The sequence below is a fragment of the Somniosus microcephalus genome, chromosome 10 (genome assembly GCF_052327205.1).
Source record: "Somniosus microcephalus isolate GS21.2 chromosome 10, FLI_Smic_1.0, whole genome shotgun sequence".
NCBI classification, from domain to species: Eukaryota; Metazoa; Chordata; class Chondrichthyes; order Squaliformes; family Somniosidae; genus Somniosus; species Somniosus microcephalus.
In genome coordinates this window covers 105,279,922-105,296,532 of record NC_140996.1, presented here as the reverse complement: position 1 = coordinate 105,296,532, position 16,611 = coordinate 105,279,922, and positions in this window count along the sequence as shown.

The following is a 16,611-nucleotide window of genomic DNA, read 5'->3' as shown; positions in this document are numbered from 1 at the left end:
CAGGTGAACAAATGTTTGGTCAAAGAGGTAGATTTTGAAGAGCATCTTAAAGGAGGAGAGAGGGGTGGAGAGGCAGAAAGATTTAGGGAGGGAATTCCAGAGCTTGGGCCCTAGACAGCTGAAGGTATGGCTCTCAATGGTAGGACAAAAGAAGTGGGGGATGCACAAGAAGCAAGAATTGGAAATCGCAGAGAGTTGTACGGCCGGAGGAGGTCTCAACCACTGTCATGGACAGGACAGATTGTGCACTAATCACTGCCAATGCAGAGAAGCTGTAGCTAAAGCTAACAGGGCATTGGGTTGTATTAAAAGAACCATTCAGTACAAATAAAAGGACACTGGTTAGTCCGCATCTGAAGTATTGTGCCCAATTTTGTTCCCCTCATATGGTGGATGATATAAAGGCCTTGAAAAAGGATCAGAGAAGAGCCACAAAATGATTCCTAGCTTAAAGAACCTTAGTTACTCAGATAATCTTAAGAAATTATGTGCTAGAAATTCATCTCCTCAGCACCACACCATGAAATGGCACTAAAACGCCGGCCACCACTCTTTCGTCAGCTGGTGGTGGGTCCCGCAGTGGCTGCCGTTTTCATCCCTCCCTTTGCGCTGCCGGTAATTGGCAATGCCCGGGAGAAAAAAATGGCACCCTGGTGATGTCAATCGGAAGGATGCATTCCAGGCAGCCCCTTTTCTGGCAGGGATATCAGAGATGGAATCATCCGCCTGCGGTACCAGTGACCACAACTCCAATTCTCCTTTCAACATTAGTCCCACACCTTACCTTCCTTCTGTTGCTGACTATCACAGTGTCCTCTTGGCCACGCTGCTGAAATAAAAATGACCACAAAGCAAACTTTCCAATCCAACTTTATACATCTATCCATCCAATATGACATCAACAAATCAACTCATCACTCTTATGCATTCTCTTAGTAACTGACTTGTGTGTTCCTTTGCCTATCGCACTGATGTCACGCAGTGCTACCCCAGTGGCTGCAGCATGGCTGGTGGAAGGCTGCTGACTTTCAGTGGGGGACACTGCAGATGGCCTTGCTGGTTGACCTTGTGCAGCTGGTGGCTGGAAGTGTCAAATCAATCCTCTTCTTTTTATTCTTCACTCTCCTCTCCCTCTTCTTAGTCAATCACTGGCTGGGCAGGCTGCATTTTTTGGGTGTGTGAAATGAGGAAGGCACAAGGGTGGTGTTGTGGTGATGGGAGGGCTGTAAGGGGTTTTAGATCGCAGTGGTTTCTCTCTCTAGAGGCCTCTCTCTCTTGCACAGTAAAACCTTGAGTGGTTTGACCCACTCGCACCTTAGGTTCTATACACTGGACTTTGAGGCAGGAACTACAGTGTAGAGAATACTCTATAGATCAGGTTTGATGAAAACGAAATGAAATTTTATTGCATAAAGGAACAAATTGAATGTAAGCCAATAAGGTACATGGGAGGGAAAAATAAATCATAATACAGTACTAACCAACATATATACAGGCATATTATACTTTACAAAAGTCATCTCGAAATGGGGAAACACACGGAACATCGAGGGACAACAACTCATAATTAATTACCCCTTTAAATGCCCACCCCCTAAGCCTATCTAGATCAGATTGTGAGGGGCCAGAAACATGCTCACCAATCCAGTTGGAAAGTATAGAGTTTTGAAAAAGATCTGCGTTTTGATCCTTTCAGGCGTCCTGGCCTAGAAATTGAGTGGGCTTAGTGCCCATTTTGCGGCGCTAGAGGGCATTGCGCTGGACTTACAGCCGGTTTTGAAATTGACTAGGGCCCAACATCGGCGTTACACCGGTAGCGCTGCGCCGGCACCGATGACGTCATCGGTGTGCGCAGCATCCCGGTTGCCGTGGTGACGGGCCCCAGCGCCGAAATTCAGTTGCGGCCGCCTCGCCCGTGGCAGCCGCAACTAAGACTCTGGCAACAGAGTCTTACACGACTTTGCGCCGGCGCATAAAGGTGGAGCGGCAGCCGGCCGCTTTCCCGCCAGCCGCCTGCCCGCACCTCCCTCCCCGGACTCCCCCACCCCCCCCCCCGCGGAACAGATGCTTCTCGGCTGCGAGCCCGGCACTTCCCCGAGGTGCCGGGCTCATTTTTGTGGCGATTTAACCGGCCAGCGGGCGGGTGCAGGCAGCTCCTCCTTAACTGAAGGAGGAGGCCTGCACTTCCCGAGCCTGCCGCACCGCATCGGGCGCCGCAGCGCCGGAATAGCGCCGCAATGCGGCGCGTAGCACCAGTTTTCAGGCGCAAACAGCCTTCAGTAGCGCCGGCAGCCGTTTGGGCGCTGCGCTACTGAATTTTTGGCGCGCACAGCGCGACTTAGCACCGGCGCTAAATTTCCGGCGTTAAGCCCCGGCGCAGCGCAAACTCAATTTCTAGGCCCCTGTCTCCACGTGGTCAGCGGAACGCAGCGGGCTGCGACACACCTTCTTCTCCCTCGAGGTGAAGATCACGGACAGGCTGGATGTCAGCAGGCCTGGACGTTGGTGCGGGGAGAAACCAACTGTTTTACCATTTTCGCATGGGATTCGTCGCACAGCCCAGTTGGTTTACCGTTTTCATATAGGTTTCTACCTATCTTTGTCAGCGTCCCGGGGTTGGTCGATGATCTCCCGACAGTTATCCCGGGGCTGGATGCTGACTTGATCTCCCATCTTGAACCTCGATCCTCCGTCGTCTCCACTTGAACTCTGCACCGATACCGAAAAGGGGTGCATTTTTTCGATGACTGGCGATGTAAAGAGATAAGAAAAAAAGCCCTCGATAGCTACTCCGGATCCCCAGATATACTTCTCAAAAGAGGCCCTTATCTCCCGCCAGATCAAGGTTAGTCTTTGTTTAACTTTTGGCGGGCTTGTAGCACAGCGGGGTAGTTATTATGTTTTAAACTACTTTGGGATGACCGGTAACGGCCATCTCTGGTCTGGAATGACCCTGTATTGTTTTTAATGTCCTCTTGATGTCTTTAACAGTTCTTGATGTTCCCCCTATGAATATGAAACTGTTTCCCTTTGTCTGGGTAAACATTTAGATGGCCTTTATCTACAGGCCAATCTGACTGGATCTGCATCCAATCCATATGTATGTGGTTCTGTCTGGTTTTGTTTTCTCCGAAACGGCCTGCCAGAACTTACTGTGGGCTGAATCCACAAAGGCTGTCTGGTGACTGCAGGAACCATTTTAAAGTGTCCCAAAAGCTGGTCTCGGGGTCTGGCGGCCATTTTGTGTGCCCCTTTTTCTGGGCTTCTTTCAAAACAGTCTTTAAAATTAAGGCCTTTTTCTGCCAATAGACCCTTATAGGACAATGTTCAAATTTTGCGAATCTTACAGGGCAGGAAAGCAAGTGGTGCATGTGAGAAGGAGGATAACATTTGAGGATACCAGTATCTTGTATCCTTTCAGCCCTGCCACTGGCCAAGGGCTCAGCCATGCCCCTGCCAAGAATGGCCTGCACCATTTCCTCCAAGTGGGTGAGGCAAGGTTAGGAATAGGAGATGTACCTCGTGACTGGTACAGCTTGTTGGTAGGTGAGTGATTGGGGTGGGGGGTCATGCATTGAGCAGTGTGTGAGGCTAGTGATGCAGTTGGTAGGAGATGGCCGTTGAAGATGCATTCATTGACCTTGACTACTGGTCTGAGGTCATGAAGCTTCTTTGGGCACTGGAGCCAGGTGGTGGGGCCGAAACTGCTGGCAGTGACAGCCTCGATGATGCACTCCAACATCGTTCTTTCTAGAAGGCCCCCTAGCCCCTGTGGGTAGAGGACCTCCCTTGCAGTGTTGACCCCCAGCACAAAGTTGGAGTGCTGCATGCGAGACCCTGGGTGTCCCTTCCCTGATTTGCTGAGCCATTTGTGTTAGTGCTGAAGCCCTTTTACCATTTTTTTAGGTGCAGATGGCAATTCAGCTTTAAGAGCTGAAGACTGCCATTTGAGAATTATTTTTAATGTTTCTGTTTATTTTGAAAGGCAGTAAGGGCTGAAAATGCATTTTTTCACCTGATTTAAATGTGTATTAGTTTTGAGTGCATTGCCCCTTTAATTCAAAGCCTTTTTAATTACCCACAATGCCTTATGAACGCCACAGCTTCGCTCCCACAGGCTGTAAGAAGCAGCAACGCCGACTGTGGACGGGAACTTCGGGTCGGACGCCTCCATTAACGCCACCAGGAGGGCGTTGCACGGTAAGTTAGCGCTTCACTCCACATCGCCAACCTCCAGAGCCAATTTTTCAGTGTTAGCACTGCGGCTATTTTTGGCAGCCGTTAACTCAAGTTGCCGGTGACACCGGCAATTCTTTTTCCCCCGTGTCTATTTCTTTAGAGCAAAGTAGACTTAGCGGTGGCTTGATAGATATTTATAAAATAATAAAAGAGCTCGATAGCTTGCCTACTAATAGATTATTCCAGTTTAACAGATTGGGGAGGACCAGGGGACATGAGTTTAAATTGAATTTAGACTGGATGGTTAGGCGGTTTTTCTTCTCCCAGAGAGTAGTGAGTCTCTGGAATGTGTTGCCACCTGGTGTGGTGGGTGCTGACTCTCTCTATACTCTCAAGAGGGAGCTGAACCGGTTCTCAACAGGGGCAGAGATCACATCATATAGAAGATAAGTGATTTTACAGAAAACTCATGGTCCATATGATCTTCTGGACTGGTTTTGATTGTTTGAGGGTTGAAGAGGAATTTTCAAGAGGAATTTTTCCCTTATTGGCCCTTGACCTCTCCCAGGAGATTACATGGCTCCGCGGGGGGGCGGGGGAGGGGGGGGAGATGGGGAGGGGATAGGGGGTGGCAGGGGGGTAGCCCAGTCATGATGCTCCAGATATCATGAGTGTTGGACAGGCTCGATGGACCAGCTGGTCTTTTCCTGCCAGTCATTCTTGTATGTATGTATGTAGGACAATGATAGGAGATTTGTAAAATGTTCAATGAGTCTCAAGGAAAGAGCAAGTGGCGCCCAGTCTAAATTTCTCTGGAAGTGCATTGCTAATAATACGTTGGGTCTGAAGATATCATAGAATGCATCAACTTGTTTCCATGCAATGAAAAGGAAGCAGCCTGAAAACATGGGCTTGTGTTCTCGGATTTATAAGGCTTCATTAAATTTTAATTGCATACTATGTTATAAGAAAGCTGATCTGAACTCGATTTATTCCTTTCAGATTGAAGAATTGAATGAGTTGCACGTGCTCTCGGATGCCAAAAAGACAGCTCTCAATATTTTTTTTTCTTATTCTGCGTTAAAGTGTGTTATTTACTTTTTCAGAACATTTTGTCTACTCATAAAATCTCAAACTGGAAGGTTAAAAGGGATTAAATAACAAGTAGGTCTTGTACAGTCTGAAATAAATAGTATGACCTAGAAATTCAGTATCGCCACGTTTGGGGCGCTACAGTCGAGCGTGCACTAAATTTAGCACCCGGCGCAACTTAGCGCAACCTTCAGTGAAATTGAGTTGCTTCGCCCCAAGAGGTTCTTGCTGCGCTAAAGCAGGCACTGCACGACTATCCTAAGGCGCTAAATCGGAGAGGCGAGGCGCTACCACCGAGGGCGGGCGCAGCGCAGGTGCGGCCAGTTAGCGATTGCAGGCAGACACGCTGGCGCTGGTCACCTCTTAAAGGGGGAGGGTCGATTTGGCTTGCAGCCATGCCCTGCACATTGGAGCCCTGATTCTCGGCCTGGACAGACCTGCTGCGACATCGTTACGCCTACGACCATGGAGAGGGCCAGGGAGCGAGCGCAGCGCTTCAGTGAAGGGACCCTGAAGGTTCTGGTTTGCGCAGTGGAGCACAGGCGACCTATCCTCTTTCCGGACAGTGGCAGGAGACCGCTGCCCAACGAACATCGAAAAGCTTGGAGGGAGGTGGCACATAGAGTGACCTCCAGCAGCATGGTACCTAGGACCCCAACACAATGCAGGAAGAAGTTCAACGACCTCACTCGGATTGTCAGGGTGAGTACCTTTTCCAGTATCCTCTTCATCCCTGCATGTGCACCTCACTTTATGGCCAAAGGCTCCTGAAAGCCCCAATGCCCAGCCCTCATCCAACACCTATGGGCCTCTCATGAAAATCACATGCCCATTCACCACTTTACACATTGTAAGGGCTATTCGACCATGGGAGGAAGTGCAGCCAAGATCAGGGCTTGACACTGTAAGGGCTATTCGACCATGGGAGGCAGTGCAGCCAAGATCAGGGCTTCACACTGTAAGGGCTATTCGACCATGGGAGGCAGTGCAGCCAAGATCAGGGCTTCACACTGTAAGGGCTATTCGATCATGGTAGGAAGTGCAGCCACGATCAGGGCTTTGCACTGTACTCAGAGCCCATCCTTTCTCTTGCAGGGCAAGCTGGCCCACAATAGGAGGCAGCAGCAACGGACCGGGGGAGGCCATCCTGAACTTAAAGACCTCAGCGATCTGGAGCAGCGAGTGGGACGGATTATAGCAGGCCGGCTGATTGGCCCCGTCGCCACTGGAGATGCCGATCCCGTTCTGGACAGCAATGGTAAGGTCATCAGCTTTTTGACCTCCCTCTTTCCACTTGTGCCTCACACCAGCATCCTTTGCCATTATCGAACCAATGCAGTGCATTGCAGCACTCATGCCTCCCTCGCTGCCACCCTGTCCTCATGCTAAAGCAACTCTTGCACCTCCCTGCTTTCAGATGCTGATTCGCGAGGTGAGGAGGCGGGCCCTCAAGCTGCCACTGTGAGTGAATCGGAAGGTGAGGAGGAGGAAGAGGAAGCTGGAACATCAGTGCCACCCTCAGCCGAGGCAGCCCATGGCCATAATGGGGACACGTCTTCCCTGGAGGGGAGCAGGGGGGAAGGGTTTGAGGAGGGTGAAGCTCCGGGGCCCAGTGGGCTGCAGCAACATGGGGGGGGTGGTAGGGAAGCTCGGCGGCCTTCTCCCCGGAGGGAGAGTGTGGCCTCCAGTCCTGCTACAGTGAGTGCAGAGGAGGTGCGGTTCCTTGCTGAAATGGGCACCCAGGCAGAGCGCAGGCACACTGAGCTCATGGCTCAAGGCCCCCAACCTTGCTGCAGCCACTGGGGTCCCATTGCGGAGGAGCTGCAGGGTGGGAAGGGGCCAATCTCGCAAGCGAGGCAGATCACCCTCGCAGGCCAAAAAGTAGGAGGTGTGGTAAAATGCTGTGGTATTTTTTTGTGAAGGCCGAGGATCATGGTCATTTTTGTTTAACTCTTTTGTTCATTGTCTCCAGTTTGTGAGAGCCAGTTATGTGTCTGACTGTTTTTTGGGGGGTTTCTCTGTATTTGTTTGTCATGCGGGAAGCGCACAGAGTTTGTTAAATAAATAATTGTCTTTATTCAGATTGTGCATGTTTGCACTTTGAACTATTTGTTGCCTTGACTGGCTCAGGGTTTGCAGAGCGGGTCCATTCATGTTCTTTCAATGGCACAAGCCATTCCCTGAGAGGGGGCCTAGAACCGACTTGCAATAAGCCGCTGATGGACGGCCCTTGCACTTTGTGCCTCCCTCCCGTCTTGCTGCTCCTCCTCCTCCTCCTCCTCCTCTGGTGGTCCTCCAATGTCTGCTGGCAGTGGCTGAGTCCTGAGGATAGCCAGGTTATGCAGCATGCAGCACACTACAACGAAATGGGAGACTCGCTCAGGTGAGTACTGAAGGGCTCCCCCGGAATGGTCCAGACAGCGGAACCGTGGCTTTAGCACGCCAATTGTGTGCTCAATGATGTTCCTGGTTGCTTGATGGCTGTCATTGTATCGCTCTTCAGCAGGGGTGCTGGGCGCATGGAGCGGGGTCATCAGCCAGGTGCACAAAGGATAGCCTTTGCCCCGAGAAGCCAGCCTCCTGGGTGAGCCAGGGCTTCGATAAAGTCTGCCACAGAAGTCTGGCGCAGGATGAAGGCGTCGTGGCTGCTGCCTGGAAAACGGGCATTGACAGCTAGTATCAGCTGCCTGTGGTCACACACCAACTGCACGTTCAACGAATGGAACCCCGTCCGGCTGCGGTAATCCTCGGCATTCTCTAGAGGCGCCCGCAAAGCCACATGCATGCAGTCAATGGCGCCCTGGACCATGGGGAAGCCCGCTATTCTTGCAAATCCCATTGCGCGCTCCTACTGCTTGTCCAGGGTCATGGGGTAGGAAATGTACTGACGTCTCCTTTTGAAGAGGGCATTCGTGACCTGGCGGATGCAGCAATGTACCACGAACTGGGAGACATTGGTAATGTCCCCAGTAGCGGATTGGAAGGAGCCGGTGGCATAGAAGTTGAGAGCCACTGTCACCTTCACTGCCACCGACAGAGACGTCCTGCTCCTCAGCTGAGGCTGCAGATCTCTCTGAAGCAGGTGGCAGATCTCAGTGACCACCTCCCTTCTGAATTGAAGCCTCTGAATGCACTGCTCCTCAGATATGTTGAGGCAGGAGAACTGCTGGCGGTATACCCTGGGAGGGTAATGCAGTGTATGTACCTATAAGGGGAGAACTACTTTTTACAGCTCCTGTATACTGTAGTACCAGCAGTGACCACACCTGTTTATAACCCTGAGTAGGGATCTGTACAGTTTGTTTTAAAGTAACCCTCATCCAGTAAACACCTGTTGATTGTTCTCTACAGTCTCTTGTCTAGTTATTGAAGGACACACAACATCAAGATACACGGATTTAACATTGGCGACGAGAAAATTCGAACCTACCTGCAACTCTGCAGAAGGAAATTCCATCATTGCTGTGAATTCTGTTGTAAACGGCTCTTTGACAAGGAGATAGTGAAGAAAATACTGCTATTTCTTCAGAGAGTCCAGAAGCACAGGCGTCGACCATCCAACGGAGACGCCAGCGAATCAGGCTGGCAACAGGTACGGCGCAGACCCTTCCCGCACAGCGGCGGCTAGAACCGACCGACGGCACAGAAAAAGGCCGAGCAGCGTCGACGCTGAGAAGAGGGAGGGTAGAGTGCACAGGGCGCAGCCGGTGTTCAGGACCGAGCGGCGTCGACGGGAAAAGAGAGAGGGTAGAGCGCACAGGGCGCAGCCGCTGTTCAGGACCGAGCGGCGTCAACGAGAGAGAGAGGAGCGCAGGAAAACGCGCAGAGCGCAGCCAGTGTTCAGGGGGCGAGCAGCGTCAGCGGGGAAGAAAGGAAAGCGCGGGAGACGCCATTTTGAGCCGCAGCGGAGAAGAAGGGAGAGCGCGGGAGACGCCATTTTGAGCTGCAGCGGAGAAGAAGGGAGAGCGCCGGAGATGCCATTTTGAGCCAGTCTAACCACACCCAGGGATGCTGAAGAGTGACAGTGTCACAGCGTTCGACAATGAAGTCGAAGATTGGACGACATATGTCGAACGCATAGAAGTGTACTGCAAGGCGAATGAAGTGCCAGATGACAGGAAAGCGCTGGTATTGTTGAATTCAATGGGTGCAGAAATGTATGGCTTACTGCGAAACCTAGTAACCCCAGAGAAGCCAGTGGAAAAGGATTTTGAAAACATAGTGTCAATCCTACAGGACCACTTAGACCCCACACTGCTGCTGATAGCGGAAAGATTTAAGTTTCACAAAAGGAACCAGCATAAAGATGAAAGTAATGCTGAGTTTTTAACGGAACTGCGCAAGCTATCGAAACACTGCCAGTTTGGAACGGGACTAGCAGATACTTTAAGGGACAAGTTTGTGTGTGGGCTTCAAAGTGAAGGAACCCAGAAACGGCTTCTATCAGAAAAGGATCATACGCTGGGCAAGGCTTTCAGCATGGCAGTATCACACGAAGCAGCAGCACGAGGCGCGGCAGAGATACAACGGAGACCGCAAGAATATGGCACAAATGAAATGTCATATGGAACAGTGAAGTGCTATCGCTGCGGCAGAACAACACACGACCATAAGGATTGCTGGTTCAAGGACCAAGTGTGCAGACAGTGTGGAAAAGTAGGACACATAGCAAGAGTCTGCAGGTCGGAAAAGAAAACCAGCAACAAGAAATCCCCACAGGAGAAGTACAAGAAGGTACATAAGGTGACGGAGAGTAGTGCAGACGAACTGAAAAGTGATACAGACTCTGGAAGCAAGGAGCTGGGTTGTCTGCAACTACATAATGTGATCAAAACGGAGGATTACCAAACTATCTGGGTCACGCTCAAGATAGATGGAGTCCAAGTGAAAATGGAATTGGACACAGGATCAGCCCTAACAGTCATAAACCGAAGGGACTACAAGTGGCTATTCTCACATATACCCTTGAGAGATACAGAGATTGTCTTGAAGATGCACACGGGGCAAAAAGTCTACCCAAAGGAAAAATAAGGGTGACCGTTATATACAACAGCAAGGAAACACCAAAAATGGACCTATATGTATTGCCAGATGGAGGACCACCACTGCTAGGATGTGAATGGATCCAGAAGATACAGCTTGATTGGCATTCCATACAAGCACTGACTGTAGATGCCAAAAAGGATGACAACGTCACACCTGGACGACTGTCAAAAATGCTAACAGATGCACAAGAAGTGTTCCAGGAGGGACTCGGAACACTAAAAGGCATAACAGCGATGATCAAAATAGAGGAAAATGCAAGCCCAAAGTTTTTTAAGGCCAGACCGGTACCTTATGCGATCCGCCCAGCCGTCGAAGCAGAGCTGGAAGGTTTGGAACGTTCAGGAGTACTGTCCAAAGTGGACTGGAGCGACTGGGCTACACCCATCGTTCCTGTAATGAAGAGGTCGTTGAGTAATACGCCTGGGGAACCAAAGAAGGATCGCATCTGTGGGGGCTTCAAGGTGACAGTGAACCCAGTCATTCACACTGTACAATATCCGCTTCCGCGGATTGAAGATATTTTCGCCTCGCTATCTGGAGGGAAACGCTTCACTAAGATTGACCTGGCCCAGGCGTACTTGCAAATGGAGGTAGAAGAAGCCTCGAAACAGTACCTCACGATCAACACTCATAAAGGTTTCTACCAATACAACCGGCTGGTGTTCGGGGTAGCATCAGCTCTGGCTATTTGGCAAAGGGCAATGGAACAAGTCCTGCAAGGGATTCCAGGGACCCAGTGTTATTTGGACGACATCCTGGTCACGGGCGAAAATGACAGTGATCACCTCGCCAACCTGGACCAGGTGCTCAGTAGATTGAAGGAATATGGGCTCCGAGCTAATCGCCACAAATGCGAGTTTTTCCAGAAGCAGATCTCGTATTGTGGCCACGTTATTGATGAAGAGTGGTTACATAAGTCCCCTGAAAAGATTGAGGCAGTAGTCAAGGCTCCAGCATCGGAAAATGTGTCAAAACTGAGGTCGTTCCTCGGGTTGGTGAACCACTACCATAAGTTCTTGCCGAATTTGTCTACAGTACTACACCCACTGAACACCCTACTGCAAACGGGGGTACCATGGAATTGGAATGACGAATGTAAACGAGCTTTCCAGAAGCGCAAAGAATTGATCACATCAAAAGAGGTGTTGGCTCATTTCAACCCAGCACTATCAATTCAGTTGGTGTGTGATGCATCACCCTATGGCATTGGAGCGGTGCTGTCGCACAAATTCCCGGCCGGCTCGGAGAGGCCAGTAGCCTTTGCGTCTCGGTCACTAACCTCAGCCGAGCGTAACTACGCCCAGATTGACAGGGAGGCCCTCAGCCTAGTGTGGGGAGTGAAAAGGTTCAACCACTATCTGCACGGGCAGAAGTTCACCTTGCTGACTGACCACCAACCACTTGTCTCCATCTTTAATCCAAAGAAGGGCGTTCCGGTGATGACTGCGCAACGGCTACAAAGATGGTCCCTTTTTCTAGGGGCGAACCAATATGAAATTGAGTATAAGGGCACGAAACAGCATGGAAATGCTGATGGGCTATCACGCCTGCCACTGCCTACTGCGGAGGAAGCACCAGCAGTGGACCCTGTCGAAATATTTTATTCGACTATAATTGAACGCTTGCCAGTAACTAACGCTGATATAGAGAAGGAGACCCGAAATGACCCGATACTGTCTCGGGTATATGATTTGACGGTGAATGGATGGCCAACACATGGCGACTCACTGTTGCCAGCATTCTCATCCGGAAGAGAACGGCTGTCAGTATGCCAGGGGACCTTGATGTGTGGATCCCGAGTGGTAATTCCACCCAAGTTAAGGGAGAGTGTGCTCAATGAGCTTCACGAAGGTCATCTGGGAGGGGTGAAAATGAAAAGCCTTGCTAGGGCTTACGTGTGGTGGCCAGGGATCGATCAGCAAATCGAGGACCTGAGAGAAGGTCCAAAATGCACCACCACATGCCCCTCTACACCCATGGGAGTGGCCCTCATCTCCATGGCAACAGGTGCATATTGATTTTGCTGGTCCATTCATGGACTCAATGTTTTTAATAGCCGTGGATGCGCACTCGAAATGGCCTGAGGTGATCAAAATGTCCTCCACCACCACGGAGAAAACTATTGCAGTCCTGCGGACCATTTTTGCCAGGAACGGCTTGCCAGAGCAGATTTGCTCTGATAACGGACCACAGTTTGTTTCCGAAGAGTTTCGAAGATTTATGAAAATGAATGGGGTAAGGCATTACACATCCGCCCCGTATCATCCAGCCACAAATCGATTGGCTGAGAGGTTCGTACAAACCTTTAAAAAAGCAGTAAGGGCCATGTGCGATGACGACATTCCACTGCAGCATAAGGTGGACAATTTCCTGTTAGCCTACAGAAATGCAACACATGCAGTCACCAACCAGACCCCGGCCATGATGTTCTTTAACCGAAGGTTGAGATCTCGTCTGGATTTACTCAGACAAAATGTAAGAAGAGATGTTGAGAATAAGCAATTCCAGCACATCAATGAGAAGCCGACAAGGAGCTTCAATGTAGGGCAACAAGTCTTGGCCCACGACTACCGAACAGAGAAATGGCAACCAGGAACAATATGCACACGGCAGGGGCCACTAATGTACACAGTGGATGTTGGGGAGAACATTGTGAGACGCCATGTTGACCAGATCCTAGAGTCACAGGAACGAGTCAACCCCATGTCTCGCATACCTGGTGATGGACCCGACATACAGGTGGCATCTACCCCAGAAACAGTAGCATCGGAAGCTGATGAACCAACCGACGACAGGGGGCCAGAATCGCCTCCGCACCAAGAGCAAGACACTCAGGAAAGGCGCTATCCAGAAAGGATCAGGAAGCCTCCCCAAAGACTGAATTTATAAATAGACTATTTTCAGTTAATGTTGCATGTTAAAAGTGTTAATTGTAATTAGTTGATATTTAATTGTTAAATGAATGTTATGGTACTGTTAATCTAAAAGGAGAGGAATTGTAGTGTATGTACCTTTAAGGGGAGAACTACTTTTTACAGCTCCTGTATACTGTAGTACCGGCAGTGACCACACCTGTATATAACCCTGAGTAGGGATCTGTACAGTTAGTTTTAGAGTAATCCTCATCCAGTAAACACCTGTTGATTGTTCTCTACAGTCTCTTGTCTAGTTATTGAAGGACACACAACATCAAGATACACGGATTTAACAGGTAAGGCCTCCTGTGCCGACGCCTGTTGGCCCTCCTTCGTCTGGCCATGATTGGCACTCTCTCTCGGCATCTCTGAGCCCTCTCAATGCAATGGAGAAACCCAACGTTTCCACCCATTGCAGCCCCCAATATATGTGGCCACTCAAGGCTATGGCACTGAGCAATCAATCCAACTGCAAAGCTCTGGGCTGAAGCCAGAAGTACCTGTGCGAGCGATGAGTCAAAGCAGAAAGCTCTCTCCCTTTGTCTCTCTGCAAGTCTCTCTCCCTCTCACACAGAAGGAGTGGTCCAAAATGGCTACCACTAAGAAGGCAGGAAGAGCCCCCTTTAAATAGCGCCCTCCCCCCAGCCACACAGCGACTGGGAACCGTTCCACTCAACCAGTCGCTGGGAGCGCCAGGCGGAAAGAAGGGGGGCACCACTGAAGTTCCGGTTCGGGGCGCACCAAGGGCGTTGCACCATGAAATGACGTCAGGATCTGCGCGCGCAGCTGAGCGGGCGTTGCGGTTTTGTGCCGCCACTAAATGTCCACTCAAGTTCGCGAGAGGCGCAGATCGTGCTGCGCCCGGGCGCTTGCCACTTCGCGCCCCACTTATCGCCCTCTTAAGGCGCGGCTGGCGCTACCAACTGAATTTCTAGGCCTATGGCTTTCTAATGGGACAAAACTCCCTTGCATAATCTAAAAGCTACATCAAGCTTTTGTATTCGGCCTAAACCTGATTAGTGTGTTCCAAATCAAAGCTGCCACCATATGCTTAACCTTTACGCTAATCCACGTCGTTTATGTGCAGGTTGATTTCTTTCAGAATATGTTTCATTACACAAAATCTGTGCTGCAGTGCCTTATTCAACACTGTGTAATTCTCTTTATGTAAATACTATTTCCCCTACAATTTAGTAAATATTAAAGTAGGAGTCAAAATAAGATTCATTCCATTGTCCTAAAGAAAACAACTGGTCTTCACAAAGATGTTCTCTGTTGATCTGCAATGTGCTGTACAGTCTGTGCTCAAATCAATGGTTTTTGTTGCATTAATGCAAATGTAACACAGAGCACATTTTTTATATACATATTGCATTTATCCCTCCATATATCTTTAGTGTTCTATTCTCACCAGCTGTGTGTGGCATTTAAATGAGTTGCAAATTATTACAATGAATGTAATTTAGCTATGTAATGCTATAAATGGCCATGGTTGAACCTGCACAGTAAAAAAACTGTTTAAAAAAATCATAAAGGAGCAGTCTTCCAAATCTAGACTACAAGGAGAAAGAAAGCTCACCTTAGCAAAAATGTATGATTTTTTTTATGCCTGAGGTGATGCCAGATAAGGAGAAAGTAGCTGGGTACTGTCTCTTAAATCATCAAACTATCATGTCCTCAAAGCCATTGGCAGATTGCCCACAGAATTGATCATATCACATGCCATCATACCCAAAACATCTGCAAAAACGAGAAGTAAAATATCTGTACCAAGTATTAACCACTTCAGATACAAATTATAGGTCAAATGTTCGCAGTGCATTGCTTTTGGCACAGAGCCTCACTCAATGAGAATTATATAGGGCCTCGGCGAGACCTGGAGTTCTGTGTACAGTTTTGGTCTCCTTACCTAAGGAAAGATATACTTGCCTTAGAGGAGTGCCATGATGGTTCTCCAGACTGATTCCTGGGATGAGGGGATTGTCCTATGAGGAGAGATTAAGTAGACTGGGCCTATATTACCTAGAATTTAGAAGAATGAGAGGTGATCTCTGTACGGATAACCGTAGCTGTCGTAAAGACAGCGGGGTTTGATTGACAGCTGGTTGACGGCTGACGTCATATCCGGGGGCGGGATCCGACACCATCTTGGCCATGCTAGAGGTACTGCACTAGAAGACACAGAGTCAGGACTGAATAAATGGCACTCCACTACAACTGCTTGGGAGACGCGTAATTACGTTATTAAGATAACATTACAATCTCATTGAAACATATAAAATACTTACAGGGTTTGTTTCCCCTGGCTGGAGAGTCTAAAACCAGGGGTCACAGTCTCAGAATAAGGGGTAGGCCATTTAGAACTGAGTTGAGGATATATTTCCTCACTCAAAGGGTGGTGAATTTTTGGAATTCTCTACCCCAGAGGGCTGTGGAGGCTCAGTCATTGAGTATATTCAAGACAAAGGTTTATAAATGTTTGGATAATAAGGGAATCAAGGGAGATGGGGATAGTGCAAGAAGGTGATCTTATTGAATGGCAGAGCAGACTCGATGGGCCGAATGGCCGACTCCAGCTCCTACTTCTTATATTCTTATGAATGTGAATTGGGGAATTTGGTGCAGGAGTCAAAGGTATTCCCAATTTTCCAGGCAATAAAATTATTCAAACATTCACCAGCCTACCACTTGTAGGGGGTGGTGTGGGGTGGCGCGTGCGCCCAGTCAATTATGCCTCTGACTGTTTATGAGCGGTTCAAATCGCTCCCACACCCCTGGGTTCTAGGCACTGGACTTAGGTACAGGCGGCGAAACAGAAAAGACTCGAGTAGACAGGTGGTTGGATGTGAGAAAACCAGGATTTTATTGAAATAGAAATTAACACAATCTTATGAAAAGTTACTAGTATAAAATTACAGGCAAATACAAAATAACTATACTTATACAGGGAATGGGGAACACATGGCACATCGAGGGAAAACAACTATCTTAACAATCCCCTTATCCTTATCCCACCCCCTATACCTAACCATGAGGGGCCAGAATTCATGCTCACCAATCCAAAGATAAAAGCCAACTGTTAACAAGTGCGAGTTTTGAAGTCTGGTTTCTGGTCCTTCAAGGTACCCCGTTGCCACGTGGTCTTCAGGGGTGCGGTATTGGGTCGGCTACTGCGACACACCTTCTCCCCTCCGCTACCGTCGTCGTCTCATCTCGATGGGTTCTCCTCTTCTTCTCCCTCGGGCGGTCGTCAGCGGTAACGTTATATTTATCGGACAGTCATCAGTCGTTACCATTTAGATTTTACTAGCCATGCATCAAATGCCGTATATTCATTGTGGCGTAGACACCTGCGCTATCGCATTGTTCAACAAGGTGT